Source organism: Balaenoptera acutorostrata, chromosome 10 (genome assembly GCF_949987535.1).
Source record: "Balaenoptera acutorostrata chromosome 10, mBalAcu1.1, whole genome shotgun sequence".
Classification (NCBI taxonomy): Eukaryota; Metazoa; Chordata; class Mammalia; order Artiodactyla; family Balaenopteridae; genus Balaenoptera; species Balaenoptera acutorostrata.
The window spans coordinates 26,595,369-26,614,350 of NC_080073.1; the positions used below are offsets into that span (position 1 = coordinate 26,595,369).

The 18,982-nt window shown below is 43.3% G+C and overlaps 1 protein-coding gene across 1 annotated transcript in view; it reads right to left on the minus strand.

Annotated features, from left to right (window-relative positions):
• Positions 1-1,231: 1,231 nt before the first annotated feature.
• The window catches only part of SNTN (sentan, cilia apical structure protein), a 48,442-nt gene continuing 30,691 nt past the window's right edge, over positions 1,232-18,982 (minus strand). Inside the window, exons 6-7 of the transcript XR_003624359.2 lie at positions 12,776-12,855; positions 1,232-1,301 (exon numbers count right to left, since the gene is read on the minus strand). The gene's annotated coding sequence lies outside the window, so the exon portion shown is untranslated. The remainder of the gene's footprint in view (positions 1,302-12,775; positions 12,856-18,982) is intronic.

Below are 18,982 nucleotides of genomic sequence, written 5' to 3' on the forward strand. Positions count from 1 at the left end.
GTAATCACAAAGGTCCTTATGGGCTTCCCTGGTGGCGCAGTGGTTGAGAGTCTGCCTGCTAATGCAGGGGACACGGGTTCGAGCCCTGGTCTGGGAAGATCCCACATGCCGCGGAGCAACTGGGCCCGTGAGCCACAACTACTGAGCCTGCGCGTCTGGAGCCTGTGCTCCGCAACAAGAGAGGCCACGATAGTGAGAGGCCCCCGCTCGCCGCAACTAGAGAAAGCCCTCGCGCAGAAACGAAGACCCAACACAGCCAAATAAATAAATAAATAAATAAATAATTTAAAAAAAAAAAAAAAAAGGTCCTTATAAGTCAAAGAGGGAGGCAAGAAGGTCAGAGTCAAAGAACAAACTATGATGACCATAAAAAAAAAAGAGAGAGATTAGTCAGTCCACTGCTGGGAAGCAGCCATGAGCTAAGGGATCAGGCAGGTTCTAGAAGCCAGAAAAGGCAAGGGACAGACAGATTTTCCCCTAGAGCTTCTATAAGTAATGTAGCTCTGCCCACACCCTGATTTTAACCCTGTCAGGCCCATTTTGGACTTCTGACCTCAAGAACTAATAGTTATAAATTTATGTTGCTTTAAGCCACCATGATCGTGGTACTTTGCTACAGCAGCAAGAGAACTCATAAATTGGCCTCTGGATCTTCCTTTCCGGAGCAGGCTTACCCACTTAAAGCCTCCTGACTTCAATTTCTACCTGTATACCAAGGACTCCTTAACCTTCACCTCCCTCTTATGGTTGAGGCATAGCTCCACCTGGGCTCTATGTACCTCCAACGCCACGGGTACTCTTCGTTCCATGACTGGTTGGCCAGATTATTGATTTGATGAAACCACATTTCTAGCAACGTGTGTCACATGAGATGATTTCAGTGGCTTTTGAGGATTTGGGCGGTTTCTTTTGGGGAAGGACAACTTATTTGCTTGTTTTTAAATTTCACGTGAATTGCAAGTTGTGAACGTCATGGAGCTTAATGAACACAGGTGTGTGCTTCTTGGCCAGTTTGTTTCCAGTGAACTGTTAGGCTTCTATATAATAGGCTGCTCCCCCTAGAAACCTGGGTATTTTCCTCAGCTCCTTACTTTCAGCCACCCTCCATATTCACCAGAGTCCAAGAATATCAAGTTGTAACAATTTCACCTTGTGCATATATCACTTGCATCTATCTTCTCTCTTCTCCATCACTTTACCCTCCCCAGGTGAGGCCCTCGTGACTACTAACCTGCATCACTGCAGGGTCTTCTATCTGACCTCCCAGTCCGGCTCTCCAGCAGTCCATCTTCCCTTGCTGCCTGCGGGGAAGGCACACCAGATTTTGTAACTCTTTCCTGTAACTCGACAGTCCGTCCCTTGCATCGTACCTGGCCAGGTTTCTAAATCCCCTAACACAGGGGTCCCCAAGCCCTGGGCCTCGGAGCAGCTGCACAGCAGGAGGTGAGCAGCGGGCGAGTGAGCGAAGCTTCCTCTGCTGCCCCCCATCACTCTTATTACCTCCTGAACCATTCCGCCCCCAACCCCGGTCTGTGGAAACATTATCTCCCACGAAACCAGTCCCTGGTGCCAAGAAGGCTGGGGACTGCTGCCCTAACAGGTCCTTGATGATCTGACCCCGATCACTTTCCCCATCTAATGTACCATTTAGCTCGGGAACACATTTCCCACTCCACGCCCGCCCTTCCTTCCCGGTCAGATACTGTATGAGGCACCATTTCTTGTACTTGTAGCTTCTTCTGCCTCCTTGCCTGTGCTCCCACCGTTTCCTCTGACTTTCTTTGCCAAGCTACTCCTATTTATCCTTCCGGACAATGAGTCTGGCTCCTCCAAGAAGCAGATGCCAAGATAGAATTAAACACTAAAGAATTTTTTAAGGAGAAATACCTGAATGCAAAGAGTTTGGGAGGGAGCTAGAAAAGGCTGGGAAAGCCGCCTGACTGGAAAGCAAGGAGACAAGGAGAGAAGGCTGAGTGGAAGCATCTGGACTGCTACCCCACTACCCCATCTAAGAAAGGTTCAGCAGTCATTGAGGGGTCCTTGAGCCAAAGTCAGCCCGTGGAGCGTGGCCTTGGTCTAAGTGCAGAGCAGCGGCGGCTGCAGCCCTCAGTCAGCTACCCTCCCTGGAGCGGAGGTCTGTCTGTAAGGGTCGTTTGCATGGCCGCCACGAAGATCAAGCTTGTGTCACCTCCTTCAGACTTGCTCTTTCTCTCCCACCCCATTTCTTTCTGTTCTCTTAGCCTTAGGCGATTGCCTCTGCTAGAACACCATTTCCATTGTATTAAAATCCCTGGTTTACTTGTTTTCTCTGTTAGATAGTAAGAGCTTTGCAAATTAAGGCCTTATCTGCGTTATCTTTCAGTTCCTAGCTGTACCACAGGATATGTGGCACAAGTAGAGGCTTATGAAAAAATGTTGCACTCAGAGAGAGGTCCTACTGAACTAGGTTCGTCTTACCTGACGCTCAGCAAGCCAAAATGCTGAAACGCAGAGGTTTGTAGCAAAGAGAGGTTTTTTTTTTTTTGCAAGGAGACCAACCATGGAGACCACAGAACAAACCTCAAACCCACCCCGCCGGAAGACAAGAGGCTGGTGGGAGGGTTGTATTTATAGGACGAGGAACAAAGCAGCAGGGCGGGCTTAGGCGTGGGGGACATGCGGGGCCTGGGGAAAGGTGATTGGAAAAAGGTGCAGGAATCCTCCTTCTGCGCAGGCGTAACGAGGCTACAGGCCTCTGCACGGGCAATGCCCGGGGCTTAGCACAATCTGAGGGTGGAGCTTTTAGCCCTCTGATGTCAAAAGGTCACGGAGTGGACACAGGCGCATGCCCAGTTGGAGGGTCAGTGCTCCTATTCAGTCTTAACCAGCTCAGCTACAACTAGACACAGCTGATTCCAAGTTTCTGGAAAACAACTCAGGCAAACATCTTATTGTTTAGGCACCGTGCAGCTTGGAGGACATGCAAGTCTTAAAACGACCTTGATTAGTGAAGGCAGGTGAAATGGATCAGAGTAATCACTACCCACAGTTTCAGAGGGAGAAGGTGTGCAGACATCATAACCATTTCACAGATAAGGAAAATGAGGCTTGGTGGGATGTGTGACTAGGCCAGGGTTAGTCTGGGGTGCACTGGGGATTTGAACACTGGTTGCCTGACTTTACCTCGAGCGAAGAACCTAAGGGTGAACTGGAGGCATCGCCAGCTTTTCTTCACCAGACCATTCTGCTCCGGGGTCTAGGAAAAGGCCTCCTGATTAAAAATATTCAGCAAGGAAATGTATGGGCTCAAAAACGAAATAGACTCGGGGTTTATCTAGATATTCTGAACTCCTAATGGAATAAAAGAAAAACCAAATTGCCAGTCTCTTTTCTTTGCTTCTTCCTGTGTATCAGAATCCTGTTCCTTTTTTATTGGAGTACAGTTGATTTACAATGTTGTGTTAGTTTCAGGTGTACAGCAAAGTGAATCAGTTCTGCATATACATGTATCCACTCATTTTTAGATCAGAACCCTGTTCTTCATCCAAAGTTGGAGTGGATGCTCTGGGTACCTGCCCCCCCTCCGCACTCATCTGTACACACAGAAAGATCCTGACTAGGAGTGTCTGCAGTCTCTGACTGACGGTTTTTTCCTGGCTGTAGGAGCACGCTTGGCCCTGAGCAAGCCAACAGCACCGTCAAGCTACTGCTCTCGGGAGCGGTTCTCAATCAGTGCTGGACAGAGAGCCTGTGGGTGAACACTCCAGCTTCCTCACCGCGCAGCTGGGATGACCAAGGCACATGTGACAGTGTCCTATGGTTCCCCAGCAGCTCTGAGCTCCACTGTCCACAGTGAGATCTGCTTGATAACACCCCTTACTGGCTGCCTCCCGTTCCCTGTCTCACTTCCCCGACTCCCGCACCCACATTCGTGGGACTACTTCCCACCCCAACTACTTGCACTCAAATCTCTGTCGCAGGGTCTGCTTCTGGGGAACACAAATCAAGATGAAACTCTAGCTCAAGTCTCACCATGTTTCATCAACATTTTATCTAAATTCCCTTTTGAATCTGAAGGGGAGGTGTGTTGCCAGAGCTGCTCCAGGTCTTGGCTCAAAACCCACCAAACCCCACCTTTAGCAGGAGTTAACATAAATCTTTAAGTTAAAGGGTCCAGAGATAAGAAAGGAAGCTACAAACAAAAAACCCAGATGGAACCAGCTGGGACCAAGATGGCAAGGGCTCTCCAACAGAGTCTCATTATGCTGATTTTACTATATTAGCATGTTAAATGACACACCTTCCGGTGGCCCTGACCAGACATTAAGGACCAAAAGAGGATAAAAAGGGGGTGGCACCCCACTCCCTAGAAAAAAGCCCTGGCCCTTCTCCAGTAGACTAATGCACATGCCTCCCCATCATTAGCCTCACTCCTCTGTTTTTACTCTTTAAAATTAAATCCCTCTCCCCACGTGGTGAGAAGGTGATCTGTGAACTTAGTTCCCACTTCTCCATTCTTTGGCCACTGAATAAAGCTTGTGCTGTGTCGATCTCAGCTCCGGTTTCATTATCTCAGCTCAGGTTTCAAAACCGTCAGGCAGAGACTGCAGACACTCCTAGTCAGGATCTTTCTGTGTGTAGAGATGAGTGCGGGGGGGTGGGGGGGGGCAGGTACCCAGAGCATCCACTCCAACTTTGGATGAAGAACAGGGTTCTGATTTAAAAAACAGTGGATACATGTATATGTAGAACTGATTCACTTTGCTGTACACCTGAAACTAACACAACATTGTAAATCAACTGTACTCCAATAAAAAAGGAACAGGATTCTGATACACAGGAAGAAGCAAAGAAAAGAGACTGGCAATTTGGTTTTTCTTTTATTCCATTAGGAGTTCAGAATATCTAGATAAACCCCGAGTCTATTTCGTTTTTGAGCCCATACATTTCCTTGCTGAATATTTTTAATCAGGAGGCCTTTTCCTAGACCCCGGAGCAGAATGGTCTGGTGAAGGAAAGCTGGCGATGCCTCCAGTTCACCCTTAGGTTCTTCGCTCGAGGTAAAGTCAGGCAACCAGTGTTCAAATCCCCAGTGCACCCCAGACTAACCCTGGCCTAGTCACACATCCCACCAAGCCTCATTTTCCTTATCTGTGAAATGGTTATGATGTCTGCACACCTTCTCCCTCTGAAACTGTGGGTAGTGATTACTCTGATCCATTTCACCTGCCTTCACTAATCAAGGTCGTTTTAAGACTTGCATGTCCTCCAAAGGGAACCCAAAGGGAAAAAAGAACCCTCCCCTGCCGAGGCAGAGAGCCTCGGCCAGGCTGGGCCCGAACAGGGTCCATTCTTATTTTCATTTACACATAAAGAAAATGAAGCGCTGACACATTAAGTGACTTGCCCGAGATTCCCCAGGCTACGAAAGGGTGGGGCTGGAATTCAATTCCGGTGCTGGCTGCAGACTCTGTGTTCTAAACCACTGAGATATCAGACCTGGCCTAAATCATGATGTGACTTTGGACATATTACCCTAAGTTTCCTGGCTTATGAAGTGGAGTTTATGCTATCAACTTCATAGGGTTTCTTTCAAGCCAATGTTTAGAAAATTTTTTAGCGTCACACTTGATATGTAGTAGCAATGCAGTCAATAGACTGTATTTTTATTGTTGCAAAATAAACACAATACATACAACTTCTCATGAATATTGTAAGTTCCATGGCACTCTAATCTTTTTGTTTATGTTGCCAGAACCTTGCAAGGTCATCCAAATATGTTATCTAGAGGTTGGATGATTGCACTTTATGGATGGATTGTCAATGATCACCCCACTTACAATGAAGGGACTCCTGCAGCTGTATTTAATTTTCGGAAAGAAAAGAAGCACCTAACTCACTTGGAAACTTGCTTATAGTCCGTCCTTTTTCTCACTTTTCCTGAGCCAGCACAGTGTGGCCAATTTAGAGGGTCTCCTGAATTGGGATTCATATATAAAAACATTGTTCTGAGAAACCTTGGTGATGTCTCTCAGTGTTCTCCATAAACATCCCTCTTTGCAGTAGACAGTTTCAATGTCCTGGACAATGGGAATCTGTTATCTTTTGGAGGGGCTTGTCCCTAAATCTAGTTGCCGTATTTGTTGACGTAAAGTTGTTTATAATACTCCCTAATTCTGGGTTAGGCTGGGTGGGTCTAAGCTGCAAGTCTGCTGGTCAGTCAGGTAATTCTTCATTATGTGTCTATCATCATATTAGGACCAGTGGGCCGGCTGGGGCACTTTCCTCGCCTGGGTAATGCAGACACACAAGAAAGTAAGCAGAAGTCTGCTATGCCTCTTCATGTCTGGGGTTGGAATTGGCACATTGCCTCTTCCACCTTCCTGCCATTGGGCAAAGCAAGTCATATGGCCAAAGTCAAGGTGTAGGGAAATATACTCAGCTCACACCGAGGCCACAGAAAAACTGTACATGCAGGGAATCTGGCATTCTTTTTGCTTCATTTATTATGAAGTTCTGGTGTTAATATATTTATGATTATTATGTCTTCCTGATGAATTGAATAAATCAGATTCCTTTGATCATTATGAAGCATACCTCTTTGTCTTTGGTAATATTCTTTATCTTTTTTTTTTAATATTCTTTATCTTGAAGTCTTTTTCATCTTTTATTAATATGGCTACTCTAGCCTTTTTATGCTATTGTTAGCATTGAGTATATTTTCCCATCTATTTTAACCTATTTGTGTCCTTATATTTAAAGTGCATCTCTTGTAGGCAGCATATAGTTGGATCTTAGGACCAATCAGAGAAAGCCAAATATGCTCCCCTAACAAATCACACAGGACGCCCCACTCCTAGACAGCCCTTCTCCAGCTTCCCCGTGCCAACAGCCTCCTATCTGGTCACGCCTGAAGCCTCTCTTTTTTTCTACTACAAAGCTTTTTCATTCCTCTGCCTGCCTTTCAGTCTCTGCCACATGCAAGTGATGGTGGTCAACTCCCTTGTGTAGCAAGCTCTGAATACATAGTCTTTGCCTGCTCTCAGTTGGGTGGTTTTTGGTGATTTCCACAATATTATTATCCATACTTTTTTCCTATGGATATTTGTTCATCATGTATATTTTATCATATGAACATGCTATATACTTTTGAGAATGTGTCAAGATATATCTTCAAAAAGATGATTTTTAAATGGCTGCATAATAGTCCATCTTGTCGACCTATCCTCAGTTAAACATTGCTCTGCTGTTTGGCCCTTTAGCCTCTCTTTACTCATCTGTAAAATGGGAACACTAATAGCAATTCTATATGATAGCTGTGAGAATGAAATAAAATCGAATCTGTGTAGCTTCTAGTAGAATTTCAGTCACATGATAGACACCCCATAAATGTGAATCTCCCTGTCAGTAAAACAGGAGGCTTCATGGGAAAGTTCCATCCCTCTCACTCTCCCACCCCTCCTTCCCATACTCTGGGTGCCTTTGCAGGACCCCAGTCTTCCCACTGGGGTCAAAATAATTCCATTGCCTAGGAAAACAGTCTGCGAGTCAGAGATCAGCTTACTTAGCTTCTCCCATAGCTAGGAGCTACTTAGACAGAGAACTTGGTGATGAGTAAATAAAAACCCCAATAGGGTCTCTTCCTGTTGACATGGCAACCTGACTACCAGCTGTCAGGCAGTGTTGTCAGGCCATGCATATAGGGGACTTTACCACCCGTACCTGATTAACAATTCTCAGCTGGGGGAGGGGAGTGGCAGATGTATAAAAGCCCTTGTCCTAGGGCCTCCTTTCCCACCCCGTCCCCCGCCAAGCTAAAGAAGCCCCCCCCTTTGAAGCTTAATTTAGGGTGCACTTCTTATTGTCCTCCCCCGCCCCCAGCAGTTGCTTAACCCAAGACTGCAAATAATATCTGCTTGAAGACCTTTTGTCTTCAAGTTTCCACCTGGCTGGCTTTCAAAGCTTTCCCAGCCCATGCTTCAGCCCATCCTTTGTGGGCACATTCTGCAAGTAGAACTACAGGGAGACACAATAGGCAAGAAACAGCCAGTTGTCAAAAACACAAGTGATTGGAAGACAGAAATCACTTCCTTAAGGAGCAAGTTACTGCTCTGGAGTCAGAGACAAGTAGTCTGGATCCCAGTTACCCTGAACGCGCTGCACAATGGGACCGAAGATGTCTGATGCAACTGATTCACCCTCTCTTTTATCCCTTCAACTTCGGACAAATGGTCTGATTTCTTTCCTGAAGGGTCAGACAGTTGTCTCAGGGTGGCTTTGTATGGTGGCACAGGTTGTACACTGCACAAAGCTGCCTGACAAAGGGGGCCCAATAGGGAGATCCAGTCTGTGCATCACTCACCACTCTGGCATGTGGTCCCAGAGTGGGAAACTTTCCTAATTAAGTAAAGGGCCTGAACAGCCTCACAGGGGCTCCGGTGAGGCTGTATTACTTTACCAAACCCTATCATGGAGGAAAATGGGTTTGGGGGTGTGGATGAGGGAGAAGAGGAGAGCTTTTTTGCCTGGACCTCACATTTCCAAAGGACCTCAAGTTTAGACTTTTCTCATGAAGTCCAATTGAGTGTCTAAATACAGCACAGGGTTGGACCAGTAGGATTGAACAAGTAAGATAGCCCACAATTTTTATAATGTGGTTTTGGGATGTTTCCATTTTCTAGTACAAGAGGAGTCTCTAGGTGTGAAAGAGGTTTGAGCCACTCTGGGAGGCCTTGCTCGGCTTCCTAGGCCTAGATGGCCCAGCCTGGGTTTCGTCCTGCAACATGGGTCGGGGTGTGGTTAGGTGTTGGTTCACTCACATTGCATTAGAGAGAACCTTCCCCTGTCTACTCTTTCCACTCTTTCTTTGAGCCTTGGAACCAACACTATTGTTAAAGACAAGAGGCCCAAAATGGAGTTACTTGTGCTGAGTCCCCCACTCACCAAATCAAGACTTAATTCAGTTTCAGCTCTCTCAGAAATGGAATCTTAAACCAGCCAATCAGGAATTGCCTGGTCAGCTTCAGTTAGGTCATGTGCCTGATAGACCCCCACCATCCCCTAAGGGAAAGTAACCTTGCCATAACCTGTCTACTTTCTGCCTAGTATAACTTCCCTGTTCCCGCTCCCTTCTGCCTGTAAAATCTCTTGCCTTTCTCTCTACTAGATTGGCTGCTGCTTGACCTATGAATCACTGAATAAAGTCAGTGAGATCCTGAAAATTTACTCAGTTGAATTTTGTTTTTTAACACTATCTACTTCGCTGTGTTTAGGAAAATCTGTTGAATGGATAATTTGGGCTTTTTCCCCAAGCATTATCCCTTGGTCTCCTTTCACAGGTCTTTTTGCATCATCTGCCCTGGTGTGGGGGACAGTGTGGACACAAAGCCAAGAACAGGAGTTGTGGGCGGAGGCACCTGTCTTCCTGAAGAGCATCCCAGCCTCATAAAGACAAAGACTTGGTTTTCTGCACTCTGGAAACGTCATTGCCTGGCATTTAATGGGTTGGGTGATCAACTGTCCTAGTTGGCCCGGAATTTTCCAAGTTGTAGTTCTGAAGATGCCACATCCTGAGAACCTGCTCAATTCCAGGCAATCTGGGATGGTTGGTCACCCTACAAAGCTTTGCTAAACAAATGAATGAAGGAATAAATGGCTTTTGTTTTCCAAAAGTCCACACTCACTGAAGAGATTATGTTAAGTTTCTTTGAGGACAAGAGGCCGGAGCAGGGATTGACCAGTTACTTGTCGTGTGCCAAAGCTGGCCCGCTGTCTGTTTTTTTTCAGTGTCCTGAACACTAAGAATGGTTTCTCAAAATCCAGTTCTAAAAAAATCAGATGAAGAATAAAATTTTGTGACATATGAACATTTTGTGAAAAGGAAATTTGAGAGTCCATAAGTAAAGGGTCATGGGGATGAAGGCCCCTTCATCCATTTATGCCTTGTCTAGGGCTGCTTTAGCGCTACAACAGAGCTGAGTGGTTGTGACTGAGGTGGCATGGCCTGTGCAGCCTAAAGTATTTACTATCTGGCCCTTTGCAGAAAATGTTTGCAGAGCCCTGGGATAGAAGAAGCTGTCTGGACTCAAGAAGAGACCAGAGTCGGAGGGTGAGAAATGTCAGGATGCTTACATTGCAGAGTGGCAGTACCTCCCAGGGCAGCCAGACATCAATGGGGTGGCCGGACTGAAGAAACCCAGGCTCTCAGCTTTCATAGGAGTTGTGTTCCCACAGAAGCTGAGTGCTTCCGAGAGTGGGAGGGACCGCTGCCAGCATGGCCCATGAGGAGGCTGGTGAGGGCCATGGGGATGGGAAGTTTGGTGCCCTTTCTCTATCTCCTGGGAACCACGAAAATCCCCTAGATTCTAAAGTGACTCCCAGAGAGGTAAATGCTCAATGGTGACGGAGATGGAAGTTCTACCCAGCCTGGAGGGGGTCAGGCTTGGAAACTGATTTAAACTGAGTTTGATTAAAACAAAGAAATAGCAGTGTCTTACATCTGAGCATGGGGCTAAGACTGGCATGTTCTAGGGAGGATTCTGCTGTAGGAGTTGAAGTGTTGGAGTCTGTACTGCAGAATCTGAGTGCCTACGTTACCTAAGAAGTGCACCAAGCCAAGAAGGCAGCAAGTATGAGAAGCAGGAGTGAGCCAGGAGAGAGAGGAACACGTTCAATGTCCATAGCCTTTTCTGGCCTCCGTCTCCCAGGACCAGCGCAAACCCAACAGGTAGCTGTTGCTAAAAAAATGCTTAATGAGTCATTATGTTTTCTGTCTCCTTTCTAGCCCTTCAGAATCTGCTAGACTCTGATATGGATCATTTCTACCTTAGTGTAAATTTAAGTAAATTGCTACCCCTCCTAGATATTTGTGGTTAAGCCTGACCTATGATGGTGGAATAAAAGCCAATTCTCCACCTAAAGGGATTCAAACATGAGCAAATTAGTTGGGGAAGCAGGTGACCTAGAGACCTTTCCAAGGCTCTTGAAATCAGAACCCCAGGCATTATACAGACAGCTACTGTGCACTCATTAGGTGTCAGGTTCTAATATAAGCACTTTAAATGAATTGTCTGGAGTCCTCACAGAATTACTGAAAGGTAAGTATTCTTCCTGGACAGATGAAAATGAAGTTCAGAGAGGTCAAGAAACAAGCTCAAAGTCACACAGCTACTGTTTAACATTCTCAGGCTTCTAAGGCCCTAGTGAGAGAAGGGATTTAACTACTTAGAAGGAAATGTTTGACCACCATTTCCCAGAAGAGTAACAGGTTGCCAGGACTAGTTGCCTAGCCTTTTCTTGTATACACTGAATTTCTGAACAGAAGGAGTTACAGAGCCGTGACAGACTCAGTGCTGGAGGAAACATATTAAGCTTTTCTCCCAGTTGTTTTCCCACTTACTTGCAGCTGATTTGTTCATCAATCATCTCGGAAGAAACACAGATAAACCTCTGCTTCATTAGCTTCATCTGAAGCCTGGGGAAGTTTAGCCAGAGAACTGCATTATATTGAATAATCAGCTTTCTACCTTAGCATTTCCCTATGTGTCAGAAAGTACTTGCATTAGATTCCTATGTCTGGCCCCCTTACACGAAAGTCTGTCTCACGTGGAGTCCAGTTTGGTGATATTCCCAGCAACTCAATGAGGTGCAAATGGCGGATTAATTCCAACCCCTGTTACTAGACCTATTACAGAACAGATTTCTAGATCCAATGATAAATTATAATGCAATATAACATATTCCAGAATCTCACAACACCTTAAGGACTTGAAGAGATAATTTATCTGGGAGTTATTTACATTTATTGCTTCTTGTTTTCATAATGCCAAATACCTCCTATTTGTTATTTAAGGATTTTTTTTTTTTTAACTGAATCCTTGAGCCCAATTTCCCTGTGTTATCAGCTTATGGAAATAAGGAACTTGTTTTCTGCTGGGGGGACAGAGGGTTCTCCCAATGAGGGTGCATCTCAAAAGGAAGTTTGTAAGGGGCATACTTTTTTGCTTTCAGAGTATTTCGGCATTCGTGGAATGCTGAAGACCCAGGCTTTTAAAAAAAATTATACGTTTTTTTCTGAGTATAACATGCAAAACAACCAAAAGAAGTCATTGTAGACAATTTGAAAAAAATTAAAATGCATACGATGACACCATTCAGTTATAACAACTATAAACATAGGATTTGGCATATTTATATGTGCAGTATTTTTTAGGTGCCCAGCACTATGTTAAGTGTTTGCATGGATCAACTTATTTAACCCTTTCAGTCACTTCAGGAGATGAGTAATATTACTACCCACATTTTATAGATGAGAGACGGGGCGCAGAGAGGTTAAGTAATTTGCAGGAGGCCACCCAGAGGGAGTAAGAGGTAGATGTGGGATTTAGACCCACCCAGGCAGTCTGCAGCCAGACCTCAGACTCTTCAACAGCATCCAGGGTTATATCAATATTTCCATGTAACTGTTCAATAGACATTATATCAATGGTCATATATATATGTTAATGTAGTTACTTACACTGTATATATAGCTTAGTGTTCCTCCTTTTCTTCTACTTAACTTGTCATAGCATTTCCTCTTGTCATTAAATTGTTAAACAAACCCCTCCCCCTTTTTTTTTAAGTTGTGACAGGGTCAATTGGTTACGTTTGTAGAAGATGCATATTTGTACATTTGTAGAAAACAAAATACTGATGTCTCATTTCATGTCATGTTCCAAAATAAATTCCAGAGTGATTAAAGATGTTTCAAAACTCTAAAAAGAAAACTAAGAAAACGTAAGTGAATCAGGCTCACCAGAGCTCAAATCGAAGTCCAGCCGGAAGCTCTGTGACCTGGGAAAGTAACTTAACATCTCTGAGCCTCTGCTTCTTAATCTGTACGAATGGAAATGATATCTAAATTAGAGGGATGTTTTTAAAGGATTAAATAGAGAGCTTAGCACCGTGCCTGGCATATAACATGCTTCCAGTAAATGCTAGATATTGTTGTGATATGTAGGGAAAGAAAAAAATTTGTCTAAAATTTTGGGGGATAAACAGCCCCTCCCCTGCCCCAAAGATTGACTCTTAATAACCCAGTCTATCTAAATAAACAGACCTCCCCGAACCTCCACTCTATCGTGATAAGAGAGGTTTGCATTAATCGGTAGCTAAGGAGGAATTGCTCTTATTCTTTTCCGTGGCTCAGAGTGAGTTAAGCCAGCTTCAAATTAAGTTCAGAAACGCGAATGTTGTCTTCCTTCCTCTCAGCTTCTTTTCTTTATCACAGAATCACAAATGAGAGGTTTGGAGTATGAGTCTGCATATTTAGAAGAGGCACAAATGCGATTTCCATAACCAGGCTCCAATCTCCAAGGAAAAAAAGCTGGCATAATTGCTAAGCAGAAACGGTGGGTGAATTCTATTTCAAAGCTTCAGGTTCCATTTAGCCCAACCCACTCACCCAAATGAAGCCAGAGTTGTTTGCAATTCAATATCAGGTCGTTGACACTTAAACATTTTTAATTTGTTTGACATCGTGGATGGTAAATCTGTCTGTAAACCCAGCTTTATGCTCTGCGTGTTTAGGTCTGTATGATAAAGTTAGACAGTGGCATTTCATCAGAAAGTGTGAAACAATATGTGGGAGATTAATGAAGCAGTTGGCACTTCCAAGATATTCTAGAGCAACTATTTCAGCAATAGAAGCACTGTGTCCTAGGGTTAAAAATTACCTTTCAGAAATACACAGTTTGAACAACAGACTGGTCACCAATCTGTTGATAGCCTGACAGAGTACTTGAAGAAGTAGGAAAGTCATTGTTAAGCACACAGTAATGTGACAACAGTCTAAAATTTGTTGACTATTATTAGTGTGACAAGATATATAAGAAACAACCGGAAGTAAATTGGGATAGGTTTTGTTGAAAGCTGTTATTAGTGCAAACATTTATTTGGTTGAGAATACATATATATGGGAAGAGAAAACGCGGGGGAGTATAAATACACACACGTATACACACCACACACACGCATATGCATATGCAATATATAAATATATAAATATGTATAATGTATAAAAATATATCCCCCTACCCCCATGTTTTAGTTTTTAGTTTTAAATTGGCAGCCTTGGTTAACTAACTCATTTGGGAAGTCGTGTGGGCCGTTTAGGAATTTTGTGGTCTTATTTTTCCCGGGCTCACATTTCTGTACGATCTTCACTCTTACTGAGGTTATTGGTTTCCTATTTGGGAACAATGCAAGTCCTCCCTGTCACCTTTCCCTAAAGAGGTGTATCCCTTAATTATTATGCACTTTGTAGAATTATAAAATGGCACTTGTTGCTTCAACAGTTACAGACACCAAGTGCAATGGAAGACTATTAGAAAAACAGTCGGGTGAATACAAAGACAAAAACACTACAAACATCCCCAGAGCAAATATCTAGTTTGTGCATCTGCAGCAGACTCTGTGAGCTGTCTTCCAGCATTCATTCATCCCTTGTATTTCAGTAATAGAACCCCCCTGATTTTTTTTCACTTCTTTTTAATTTCTATTTTTGCTCTTATGATTACAGGCAGACCTCATTTTATTTCTCTTTGCTTTATTGCACTTTGCAGATACTGCATTTTTAAAAATTTAAGTAAAGTTGACTTACAATGTTGTGTTAGTTTCAGGTGTACAGCAATGTGATTCAGATATATATATATATATATATATATATATATTCTTTTTCAGATTCTTTTCCATTATAGGTTATTACAAGGTATTGAATATAGTTCCCTGTGCTATACTGTAGGACCTTGTTGTTTATCTATTTTATATATAGTAGTTTATATCTGCTAATTGCAAACTCCTAGTTTATCCCTCCCTGCCCCCTTTCCCCTTTGGTAACCATAAGTTTGTTTTCTATGTCTGTGAGTCTGTTTTGTAAATATGCTCATTTTTATCATTTTTTTTTAGATTCCACATATAAGTGATAGCATATGATATTTGTCTTTCTCTGACTTACTTCACTCAGTATGACAATCTCTAAGTCCATCCATTTTGCTGCAAATGGCATTATTTCATTGTTTTTTTTATGGCTGAGTAATATTCCATTGTGTATATATACCACATCTTCTTTATCAATTCAGTGGTTGATGGACATTTAGGTTGCTTCCATGTCTTGGCTATCATAAATAGTGCTGCAATGAACATTGGGGTGCATGGGTATTTTCGAATTAGAGTTTTCTACAGATATATATCCAGGAGTGGGATTGCTAGATCATATGGTAGCTCTGTTTTTAGTTTTTTAAGGAATCTCCATACTTTGTTCCTTAGTGGCGGCGCCAATTTACATTCCTACCAACAGTGTAGGAGGAGAACCTCCTGATTTTTAGTTGGGCTCATGGCTTCCTGGAATAAGGATTGCCTTTTTCCATCCTCCTTTTCAATTCGGTGTGGCCGTGTGATAAATCTGTCCAAATGGACACTAGGTGTGGCTCCTGGGATGTGTTCCTCAAGGCTGGGCACGTCTTCCTCCTTCCTGCTGGCTGGAATTAGACATTTGAGCTTAAACCATCACATCCTAACTTGGACCATGAGAAGAAAACAGCTGGGGCAGATGGCAGATCAACTCCCTGATGACTGGGCGGTGTCATGCTAGCCCTGGACTTCTCAACAGTGTGCTTCTCTAGAAAAAAAGAGAAATAAATATCTCTCTTGCTTAAGCCATCTTTATTTTGGGGTTTCTCTCTCTTGCAGTTGAGCTTATTCCTAACTGATATACTCTTCTTCCTGCCCTTCTCCTTTCCCTTTAATTGAACTGGTCCAAGATTTTGGACTAGTTCGGAATTTCTTAATTTCTGCACTATTGACATTTTGGGTTAGATGATTCTTTGTTGTGTGTCCCGTGCATTGTAGGATGTTTACAAGCATCCCTGGAGTCTACCACTAAATGCCAGTAGCTTCTGCTACCAAAAATGTCTCTGGACATTGCTGCATGTCCCCTGATGGGGATGGGGTGGAGAATCGCCCCCAACTGAGAACCGATTAATTCAAGCAGAGAGTTCTTCTCCTTGAATTTAGGAAAGCTGGTAAAAGCTGAGGGTCTGGTTCCTTGACCTGTACCTCTGAGAAGTTTTGGGAACTCATAAAAGCATGCAGTGAGATGGCTAGAGATACATCGGGTACCCTAGAAAAGACAGTCTTGCTGTGAACATGTTAAGTCACTGGGCCTCCACTTCTTCCCTTATAATCTGACAGGATTGCTAAAATCTTCAAGTCTCTCAGTCAATGAATATGACATTTGTTTTTGACCGCAGCAAACTTCAAGACCATTGCTTTGGATAAGTAATGTACAGAAAATACAAGATTAGGCAAAAGGTGTTACTCTTCCCTGATCCAATCAATTTTTGGATAATTTTCCTTCCTTATCACGAAGTAAACTCCTTGAAGGCAGGACTATGTCTTATTCATGTCTGTAGCACTAGTGCAAGACACTAGGACGTATGCGGTGAATGTTTATGGAATGATTGAATGAATGAATAAAAGAGTGAGTCAGTGAGCTGTCTGTCATTCCTCCTACCACATTGTAGGCCTTTGGTATGTTTCTCAGACTCTTAAATGTTTTCAGCTTTTTATTTGGAAATGATTTTAATCTTATAGAAAAAGTTTCAGGAACAGCACAAAGAACTCTTATGCACCCTACACCCAGATTCACCAGCTATTCACATTTCGTTGCAATTGCTTCATTATTTGCTCTATGATTTTTTTCTGAACCATTTGAGAATAAGTTGTATATACCAAGCTCCCTTGTCCATAAATACTTCCGTGTATATTTCCTAAAAAGAATATTCTCTTCCAAAAACCCCAGTAAAGTTAAAGTGTTGAGGAATTTGACATTTCCTTAAATGTTAAACTTTTCTTTAACCCATCATCTATTTTCCATTTTTGTCAGTTGACTTATTAATGCCTTTTAAATTAGTTTTCCCTGGTACAGGATCCAGTTTAAGACCAGGTTTTACATTTAGTTGTTCTGCAAAATGCCATAAAGATTTTAGGAAGAAAACAATAGCACTATCAACCAGGTCACTGCCTAGGTGAAGCTTCCAAATGGTACCCTCCTCCCTCTTCTGTTCTCCTTCCCTATTGACTGCACTTTTGAGGACAGGCAGAAATAGCCTTTTTGGCTCACATCAGACCTTTAATCTTGGGGACCTCAGACAGGAGTTTTGCAGGGAGGTTGGGAGTTAACACACTGCAAACATGAAAACGTGAGGTCTAAAAGTTAAATGAAAGGGAGGTGTTATTCCCCCTCCTCAGCTGAAGTGGGGTGTGGAGCCTTCTTAGTACAGCTGTGCAGAGATGACCTTCCAGCAGGTGACAGCTTCTCAGCCACTATGAGCTTTGGGTCACTCTCCCTACTGGAATTCGTCAGAGCAGAGCACAAAACCTAATCATAGACCCTTATGGTTGAAGTGGTAGGACTTCCAGTACAAGGTTGAATAGAAGTGGTAGGAGTGGGCATCCTTGCCTTGTTCTTTTTTTTTTTTTTTTGAATTTTTTTAAACATCTTTATTGGGGTATAATTGCTTTACATTGCTGTGTTAGTTTCTGCTTTATAACAAAGTGAATCAGCTATACATATACATATATCCCCATATCCCCTCCTTCTTGAGCCTCCCTCCCACCCTCCCTATCCCACCCCTCCAGGTGGTCACAAAACACTGAGTTGATCTCCCTGTGCTATGCGGCTGCTTCCCACTAGCTATCTACTTTACATTTGGTAGTGTATATATGTCCATGCCACTCTCTCACTTTGTCCCAGCTTACCCTTCCCCCTCCCCATGTCCTCAAGTCCATTCTCTAAGTCTGCATCTTTATTCCTGTCCTGCCACTAGGTTCTTCAGAACCTTTTTTTTTTTTTTTTAGATTTCATATATATGTGTTAGCATATGGTATTTGTTTTTCTCTTTCTGACTTACTTCACTCTGTATGACAGACTCTAGGTCCATCCACCTCACTACAAATAACTCAATTTCGTTTCTTTTTATGACTAATATTCCATTGTATATATGTGCCACATCTTCTTTATCCATTCATCTGTCAATGGACACTTAGGTTGCTTCCATGTCCTGGGTATTGTAAATAGTGCTGCAGTGAACATTGTGGTACATGACTCTTTTTGAATAATGGTTTTCTCAGGGTATATGCCCAGTAGTGGGATTGCTGGCAGTTCTATTTTCAGTTTTTTAAGGAACCTCCATACTGTTCTCCATAGTGGCTGTATCAATTTACATGCCCACCAACAGTGCAGGAGGGTTCCCTTTTCTCCACACCCTCTCCAGCATTTACTGTTTGTAGATTTTTTGATAATGGCCATTCTGACCAGTGTGAGGTGATACCTCATTGTAGTTTTGATTTGCATTTCTCTAATGATTAGTGATGTTGAGCATCCTTTCATGTGTTTGTTGGCAATCTGTATATCTTCTTTGGAGAAATGTCTATTTAGGTCTTCTGCCCATTTTGGGATTGGGTTTTTTGTTTTTCTGATATTAGGCTGCATGAGCTGCTTGTATATTTTGGAGATTAATCCTTTGTCAGTTGCTTCCTCCTTGCTGGCTCACTTCACCGAGAGGTAAGGGGGGAGGCTGGCTTCATGGACTGCTGCCCTCCAGCCAGACTGGAGTCGTGGGCTCGCACAAAGTCGTCATGAATCCATCTCCACATCTCTGAGCTCTGGGTCCTTCCGTGGTGCTTTCATTCTCAGGCGGCTCTCTCCAGCTTACATTCCAATGGCTTAGAAACCCTGGCTGAAAGAGAAGTCCTTTTTTCCTTTAAAAAAATTTTTTTATTTTATTTTATTTTTATTTATTTATTTTTGTCTGCATTGGGTCTTCGTTGCTGCCCACAACTTTCTCTAGTTGCGGCAAGTGGGGGCTACTCTTTGTTGCGGTGCGCAGGCTCCTCATTGTGGTGGCTTCTCTTGTTGCAGAGCAGGGGCTCTAGGTGCGCGGGCTTCAGTAGTTGCAGCATG